Consider the following 9,781-nt stretch of genomic DNA (forward strand, 5'->3'; position numbering starts at 1 on the left):
TCCGTTGATACGGATAAAAGTAGCAGAGCGCAGTCTTAGGCGATGCCACGCCCAACGAACGGATCTGGGGTCTTACCTTCGCAAATTTGCGGCATTCGAGAAATTGATCGCAACTTTGGCGTTCCGAGAATATATTGTCGAGTGCTTTTCCGGCTGTTGGAATGGCACATTTTATCGAGTCAAATATGACTTATATTAATCTCCCGATGGGAGTATATGTAGAGTTAATTATAACTCGAAATATACTCTCTTGCTTTTCTATCTTTCTTCCTTTTTCCTTTTTTTATTTCACCGGGCACGCGAACAGTGTTCCCGATGGGAGTAGCCCCCGAGGCTACAGCCAAGAACTTGTGCTTGGTTGTAGGCTCAACATTTTAATCCACCTTGTCGCTATATTGTCATTATTTCCCGATATTCTCTCTCTTTTTTTATCTCTCGGGTGCGCGAACAGCGCTCCCGATGGGAGTAGCCCCCGAGGCTACAGCCACGAACTTGTGCTTGGTTGTAGGCTCCCGCAATTTCTATATTGTCATAGTCGAAATTTTACTTTTATCGAAGTAGCCCCCGAGCATTTGGGCAAAAACTTGTATTTGACCAAAGGATCCTGAAGTATTCAAATAACCTCTCCTGTCGCCATTCTTCTTTTATTTTTTCTTGTCGACATACTTTCCTTTGTCAAATTCACTTCATCTCTATTAATAGTCAGGATTTTTCTGCCCTGTGGGTCCATTATTTCCACCTCGTTGACACGTCGTGCAAGTGGGGGACACACGTCCTCCGCTTTTCCTGGCGCACGTACGGTAACGCATGTTCCATTCCATCTCAGTAAAAATACCTTTTTACCCTTGTATCGATAAGATCCTTTTTTCACCACACGATTTCTTCATCCAACGGTGCATTGCTTCGCCCGAATCCTATATAAACCTTTCTTCAACCTCGGTCCACTCCTTTGCTTGCGCCGCACATCTGTTCCCCTCTGCAAAAACTTCCCTTGCGCCCAACTCTGTGTGATCTTCCGCACGCACAAGCATTGCTTTTTCCAAGGCCGTTGATGCCACCGCGCACGCGACTCACTCGCCACAGTACTCGGAATCCAAGATGGCCGCCGAAGATCTTGAGTGGGAGAGATCTAAAATCTCCAACCAAGACGTCAACATGCTGAAGAGGCTTGGCTTGATGAAGAAAGAAGACGCCGTCCGCTTTCCCAGCCGAAGAAAGCTACCCCAACCCTCCAATGGAGTACCGGGTTAGTTTCGTTGATCATCTCATCCGCGGCCTTTCTACCCCAATTCACGATTTCCTCCGCGGCCTTCTCTTTGTCTATGGGATTCAGCTGCACCAGCTGATCCCCAATTCCATCCTTCATATTTCTATTTTCATCACACTGTGCGAATGCTTCCTTGGAATCCCTCCTAATTGGGTTCTTTGGAAACGCATTTTCTGCCTTCGCTGCAATGGCGCTCACAACGCCACCTATAACATAGGTGGTGTTGTTATCTCGTGTCCGAACCGACGTTGATTACTTCGACGTCAAATTTCCTGATTCTGTCCAAGGATGGCGCAAAAGGTGGCTCTACATACACGAAGAAAGTGCCAACTCGTAGAGCACAACATAGTCCCTTTTGACGGAAGTGCGAAAATTCAACGCCGCCGCTCCCGGGATGCTGAAGCTTCCGAAGAAGAGAAAAGGCGACGAAGCACTTATGTCTCGTATTCATCGGCTTCAAAATACTCGAGGCAAAGAGCTGTCCGGTGTTCAAATCATCGCCTACTTTCTTAGGATTAGAGTGCAGCCTCTTCAGTGCTCGCAAAAATCCCCTTTGGACATATGCTCGGTGACAATGACGCCAATAGGCTCTCCAATGATCTTTTCGTGAAGGACTTGGAAAAGCTTATTCGAAGAATTTCCTCGCTGAGCAAGAGGGATCCTATTCCCTCCTCTTGCCGCGTGGAACCATACAGCTCCACCAATCCTCTCCCCAAGGTATTTTGTCTTCTCGAATTTTTATCTTGTTCCGAACTTTTCCTGCATCTCATTGTATTTATATCTCTCTAATTTTTCTTTTGTCGTTATTTTTCTGCAGAACCATCCTACTATGGATTCTCTTCCTCCTCTTCCTGAGGGTGGAGATGTCGAGGAAAGGGCCGTTGTCGCCGATGACAACCAGGAAGCCCCCTCTTTTGTGAATGAACCCGCGATTCCGAAAATCTGCGGGATCTATTGAAAAGGATGCTGGCTGCGAAGGTACTACATCAGCACAATCTCCTCCTCCTGCTGCTTCTCCAAAGAACAAAAGGAAAAGGAGTGATGTCGAAGATTCCGGGACCTCCAAACCCGAAGAAGCTGCTCCTTCACCGCGAAAGGCAGCTTATGATCCATATATCGAGAGTCTCATCAGTTCGTGAGTTCCTTGTCTCTTTTTATTTTTCTATTCGAAGAATTTTATTTGCCTTGCTTTTTATGCTGCTACCCTTTTTCCACAGTGATGATGATGAAGAAACACCAACGTTGGATGTGGCTGCTCGAACGAGTACGTCACATACTCTAGTTATTTCGGAGCCGCCGGCTGAAGGAGAAGAATCCTCGCCTCCTCAACAAAACGTCGGCACGTCTACTCCTCCTTCGAGCCCCCTTGTCCCTTCCCCAAAAAGGGCAAGGACTGAAGCAATTCCGGAGCCAAGCCTCCAATTGAGTAGCTCTTCTAACCCTCTCTTGGATGATGTAAGTTCTCCATACTCTTGGCACCGTCTGTACTTCCTCTGTTTGTTTCTGAATGCCATTACATTTTTCTCATACCGAAATTTCCTTGCTTTGTCCCTTTCTTTTCTTAACAGCCCATGATCAAAGAGCTTATTCGCATCGGTGCTCAATTCATTGGGTATCGTGAATATGCCAACAAAACTGAAGGTGATGCCTTGCTGCTTTTCTTTTTTACCATTACTCTGTTACTCCGTTGTTGTCGATATTTTATCGAAATTTTAACTTTCTTGGCAGAAAAATTGGCGGCTATCAACGAGCGTGCCAATGCTCTTGCTAAAAAATTAGAGCAGAGTGAAGAGGCTCGTAAGAAGGCCGAATTAGATGCTGTTCAAGCTAGAGCAGAAGCTGACAAGGCCAAGACTGAAGCTGCTAGTGTCGAAGATCTTAGAAAAAGACTTCATACTGCCGAGACTTCACTGAGCGAGCATATAACTGCACAATCTGCTCGCGAGGAGGCGATCCTTAAGCGTATAAGGACGCAAAGTCGCCGCTTTCTCAGTAAGTATCTGAGCCACTTCATATCCGTTGTATTTTCTTTTCTGCACTCGTTTGTTGCTTAATACGTTTCTTTCTTGACAGATAGAACAGCTCAAGAGTTTGAACTTGAGGATCCCGACAATGATGCTCTTCTTGACGCCCTTTCATTTCTCGAGTTTCATGGGTCAGAGGCACGCGAAGGCATTGATCATGCCAAAGCAGGGCTGTTGCGGCTCTTTCCTTATTTCTTCCCGAAGAAAGAGGAACCCGCAACTTTCCTTAACTTGGCCAAGTGCTTTGATCCACCAGAAGATCTTGGGCTGAAGGTCGCCGTTGAGAACACTGTTGCCTTGGTAGCCGATAGCCAGCAAACTATCGACTGGGCGAACACTACTAGGAAAAGGGCAATCAGTGGCGCACCACTTTTACCCATCAGTGGCGCACTAGTGGTGCGCCACTGCTATCACGCCACTGCTAACTTTTAGTAGTGGCGCACTAGTGGTGCGCCATTGCTATTTGGCTTAGCAGTGGCGCACCAAGTAGTGCGCCACTACTAGCTTCATGGTGCGCCACTCCTAAACGTCTGAGGTGCGCCACTGGATAGAAAAAAGGTGCGCCACTACTAAAATTTGAAATTTCTAGATCTGGATCTGGATCGGGATCCGGATCTCGGATCTGGCACATTTTTTTTCGAATTTGTTTGGCTCGTTATTTTTTCTCGTTCTTGTTGCTAGAATTATTTGTGCAATGTTCATTCTCATTTTTCTTAGCCTAGCCGCCGGTGATGATGGATGAGGGACGTAGGAGAGGTGAAGAGAGGTGAGGAGATGTAGGAGAGGATGAACAAGAGGACGAAGGCGAGAGGTAATGGAGGCTAGAGGGTCGCCGGAGGTCACCATAGTGGAGGAGCTCGCTGAGGGTCGTCGGAGGTCACCATAGTGGAGGAGCTCGCCGAAAAGTAAGGTCACCGGAGCTTGACATAGTGGAGGAGGTCGCCGGAGTGAAAGGAGGAGAGGAGAGGAGGAGGTCGCCGGAGTGAAAGGAGGAGAGGAGAGGATGAGGTCGTCGGAGTGAAAGGAGGAGAGTAGAGGAGGAGGTCACCGGAGTGAAAGGAGGAGAGGAGAGGAGGAGAGCAGGAGGAGAGGAGAATGAGAGCAGCAGAATGTGTGGAGGAGGAGGGAGGAGCTAGGGAGGAGGGGGTAAGTGGCCGGCTCCTCCAATTTTGAAATTCGTGGGCGGGAAGCTTAGCAGTGGCGCACCAAGGCATGGGTGCGCCACCGCTATTTTTTTTCTATTTTTTGCCCAAAATCTAAAACCCGAAAAAAGTCCTGTTTCTGTTTTGAATTTGACGAATCCATTTTTTCTCCAAACGGCCGTAGGCCGTTGAATTCGAATAGGAAATTTCGCGTAGATCGATTTTGATATAAAAAAGTTTTTCATCCGAGGTCGTATGCAACCGTAAATCCCGTTTTACCGAAAGATGACGCCATTTTGCATAATATATCAAAATTCATTTTTTTCAATTTTCACTAAACCTAGATGACATATTACATGGGCATTTCAAAGGATTTAATTTTTTGAATTTTCTATCTATTTCTTTTATTTTTTTCCAAACTCGAAAAGGCGATCCACTGGGGGGGGGTGGAAATGTTTGGGCAGCACTTAGCAGTGGCGCACCAACCATGGTGCGCCACTACTAAGTGATGCCCAAATATGTCCATCCTCCCCTTTACATAGTAATGGCGCACCATTTAGAGGTGCGCCACTGCTACAAAAAATAGCTGTGGCGCACCTCTGCACGGTGCGCCATTGCTATGTATAATGCTGGGTCAAACCCATGGTCAGACTTAGTGGTGGCGCACCGCAGAGAGGTGCGCCACTACTACATTTTTAATAGTGGCCCACCACTTTCCGGTGCGCCACCGCTAAGTAGTAGTGGCGCACCGCCCTCCCGGTGCGCCACTAACACCCATCTTACGGCTAGGCCTTTTCCTAGTAGTGTAAAAGAAACCAAGGTTTATCGAACCAGGAGGAGCCAAGAAGCACGTTGAAGGTTGATGGCGGCGGGATGTAGTGCGGCGCAACACCGTAGATTCCGGCGCCAACGTGAACCCGCACAACACAACCAAGCTACTTTGCCCCAACGAAACAAAGGAGGTTGTCAATCTCACCGCTTGTCAGAATAAAGGATTAACCGTATTGTGTGGAAGATGATTGTTTGCAGAGAAAACAAGTAGAAACAAGTATTGCAGTAGATTGTATTTCAAGAAAGAGAATTGGACCGGGGTCCACAGCTCACTAGAGGTGTCTCTCCCATAAGACGAACAAAGATGTTGGGTGAACAAATTACAGCTTGGGCAATTGACAAATAAAGAGAGCATGACAATGCACATACATATCATGATGAGTATAGTGAGATTTAATTGGGCATTACGACAAAGTACATAGACCGCCATCCAACCGCATCTATGCCTAAAAAGTCCACCTTCAGAGTTATCATCCGAACCCTCCAAGCATTAAGTTGCAAACAACAGTACAATTGCATTAAGTATGGTGCGTAATGTAATCAACAACTACATCCTTAGACATAGCATCAATGTTTTATCCCTAGTGGCAACAAGACAACACAACCTTAGAACTTTCTCACACGTCCTGGTGTCAATGCAGCATGAACCCACTATCGAGCATAAGTACTCCCTCTTGGAGTTAAAAGCATCTACTTGGCCATAGCATCTACTAATAACGGAGAGCATGCAAGATCATAAACAACACATAAGCATAACTTTGATAATCAACATAACAAGTATTCTCTATTCATCGGATCCCAACAAACGCAACATATAGAATTACATATAGATGATCTTGATCATGATAGGCAGCTCACAAGATCCGACAATGATAGCACAATGGGGAGAAGACAACCATCTAGCTACCGCTATGGACCCATAGTCCAGGGGTAGACTACTCACTCATCACTCCGGAGGCGACCATGGCGGTGTAGAGTCCTCCGGAGATGATTCCCCTCCCGCAGGGTGCCGGAGGCGATCTCCGTGATCCCCCGAGATGGGATCGGCGGCGACGGCGTCTCCGCAATGTTTTCCGTATCGTGGCTCTCGGTACCGGGGTTTCGCCACGGAGGCTATTTGTAGGCGGAAGGGCAAGTCAAGAGGCGGCACGGGGGCCCACACCACAGTGCCGGCGCGGCCATGGGGGGCCGCGCCGCCCTAGGGTTTGGCGCCCCGTGGCCCCTCTTCGTCTCTCCTTCGGACTTCTCGGAAGCTTCGTGAGAAAATAGGCCTCCGGGCTTTTATTTCGTCCAATTCCGAGAATATTTCTTTACTAGGATTTCTGAAACCAAAAACAAGCAGTAAAACAAAGAATCGGCACTTCGGCATCTTGTTAATAGGTTAGTTCCGTAAAATGCACGAATATGATATAAAGTGTGCATAAAACATGTAGATAACATCAATAATGTGGCATGGAACACAAGAAATTATCGATACGTTGGAGACGTACGCATCCCTAAGCTTAGTTCTCGCTCGTCCTGAGCAGGTAAAACGATAACAAAGATAATTTCCGGAGTGACATGCCATCATAAACTTGATCATACTATTTGTAAAGCATATGTAGAGAATGCAGCGATCAAAACAATGTGTATGACATGAGTAAACAAGTGAATCATAAAGCAAAGACTTTTCATGAATAGCATTTCAAGACAAGCATCAATAAGTCTTGCATAAGAGTTAACTCATAAAGCAATAATTCAAAGTAAAGGTATTGAAGCAACACAAAAGAAGATTAAGTTTCAGCGGTTGCTTTCAACTTGTAACATGTATATCTCATGGATATTGTCAACATAGAGTAATATAATAAGTGCAATAAGCAAGTATGTAAGAATCAATGCACAGCTCACACAAGTGTTTGCTTCTTGAGGTGGAGAGAAATAGGTGAACCGACTCAACATAAAAGTAAAAGAATGGTCCTCATAGAGGAAAAGCATCGATTGCTATATTTGTGCTAGAGCTTTGATTTTGAAAACATGAAACAATTTTGTCAACGGTAGTAATAAAGCATATGCATCATGTAAATTATATCTTATAAGTTGCAAGCCTCATGCATAGTGTACTAATAGTGCTCGCACCTTGTCCTAATTAGCTTGGACTACCTGGATTATCACCGCAATACATATGCTTTAACCAAGTATCACAAAGGGGTACCTCTATGCCGCCTCGTACAAAGGTCTAAGGAGAAAGCTCGCATTTGGATTTCTCGCTTTTGATTATTCTCAACTTAGACATCCATACCGGACAACATAGACAACAGTATAATGGACTCTCTTTTAATGCTTTAAGCATTCAACAACAATTAATTCTTTTCTCATTAGAGATTTGAGGATGTTTGTCCAAAACTGAAACTTCCACCATGGAACATGGCTTTAGTTAGCGGCCCAATGTTCTTCTCTCACAATATGCATGCTCAAACCATTCAACTCAAGGTAGATCGCTCTTACTTCGTACAAGACGAACATGCATAGCAACTCACATGAAATTCAACAATGAGTTGATGGCGTTCCTCAAGAAACATGGTTATCGCACAACAAGCAACTTAATAAGAGATAAAGTGCATAATTACATATTCAATACCACAATAGTTTTTAAGCTATTTGTCCCATGAGCTATATATTGCAAAGGTGAATGATGGAATTTTAAAGGTAGCACTCAAGCAATTTACTTTGGAATGGCTGGAAAATACCATGTAGTAGGTAGGTATGGTGGACACAAATGGCATAGTGGTTGGCTCAAGTATTTTGGATGCATGAGAAGTATTCCTTCTCGATACAAGGTTTAGGCTAGCAAGGTTATTTGAGGCAAACACAAGGATGAACTAGTACAGCAAAACTCACATAAAAGACATATTGAAAGCATTATAATACTCTATACCGCCCTCCTTGTTGTTCAAACTCAAAACTAGAAATTATCTAGACCTTAGAGAAACCAAATATGCAAACCAAATTTTAGCATGCTCTATGTATTTCTTCATTAATGGGTGCAAAGCATATGATGCAAGAGCTTAAACATGAGCACAACAATTGCCAAGTATCACATTACCCAAAACATTTATAGCAATTACTACATGTATCATTTTCCAATTCCAACCATATAACAATTTAACGAAGGAGAAACTTCGCCATGAATACTATGAGTAGAAACCAAGGACATATTTGTCCATATGCTACAGCGGAGTGTGTATCTCTCCCATAAAGTGAATGCTAGGATCCATTTTATTCAAACAAAACAAAAACAAAAACAAACCGACGCTCCAAGAAAAAGCACATAAGATGTGGCCGAATAAAAATGTAGTTTCAGGGGAGGAACCTCGATAATTTGTTGATGAAGAAGGGGATGCCTTGGGCATCCCCAAGCTTAGACGCTTGAGTCTTCTTGATATATGCAGGGGTGAACCACCGGGTGCATCCCCAAGCTTAGAGCTTTCACTCTCCTTGATCATGTTGCATCATACTCCTCTCTTGATCCTTGAAAACTTCCTCCACACCAAACTCGAAACAACTCATTAGAGGGTTAGTGCACAATATAAATTGACATATTCAGAGGTGACACACTCATTCTTAACACTTCTGGACATTGCATAATGCTACTGGACATTAGTGGATCAAAGAAATTCATCCAACATAGCGAAAGAGGCAATGCGAAATAAAAGGCAGAATCTGTCAAAACAGAACAGTTCGTATTGACGAATTTTAAAATGGCACCAGACTTGCTCAAATGAAAATGCTCAAATTGAATGAAAGTTGCGTACATATCTGAGGATCATGCACGTAAATTGGCATAATTTTCTGAGCTTCCTGCAGGGCAGTGGGCTCAGATTCGTGACAGCAAAGAAATCTGGAACTGCGCAGTAATCCAAATCTAGTACTTACTTTTCTATCAACGGCTTAACTTGGCACAACAAAACTCAAAACTAAGATAAGGAGAGGTTGCTACAGTAGTAAACAACTTCCAAGACACAAAATAAAAACAAAGTACTGTAGGTAAAAACATGGGTTGTCTCCCATAAGCGTTTTCTTAACGCCTTTCACCTAGGCGCAAAGTGTGTATCAAGTAACATCGAGAGATGAAGCATCAACATCATAATTTGTTCTAATGATAGAATCATAAGGTACCTTCATTCTCTTTCTAGGGAAGTGTTCCATACCTTTCTTGAGAGGAAATTGATATTTTATATTACCTTCCCTCATATCAATAATAGCACCAACAAGTTCAAGAAAAGGTCTTCCCAATATAATTGGACAAGATGCATTGCATTCAATATCCAAGACAACAAAATCAACGGGAACAAGATTATTGTTAACGGTAATGCGAACATTATCAACTTTACCCAAAGGTTTCTTTGTAGAATGATCAGCAAGATTAACATCCAAATAACAATTTTTCAATGTGGCAAGTCAAGCATATTATAAATTTTCTTCTGGCATAACTAAATACTTGCACCAAGATCACATAAAGCATTACAATCAAAATCTTT

The sequence above is a fragment of the Lolium rigidum genome, chromosome 5 (genome assembly GCF_022539505.1).
Source record: "Lolium rigidum isolate FL_2022 chromosome 5, APGP_CSIRO_Lrig_0.1, whole genome shotgun sequence".
Taxonomy (NCBI): Eukaryota; Viridiplantae; Streptophyta; class Magnoliopsida; order Poales; family Poaceae; genus Lolium; species Lolium rigidum.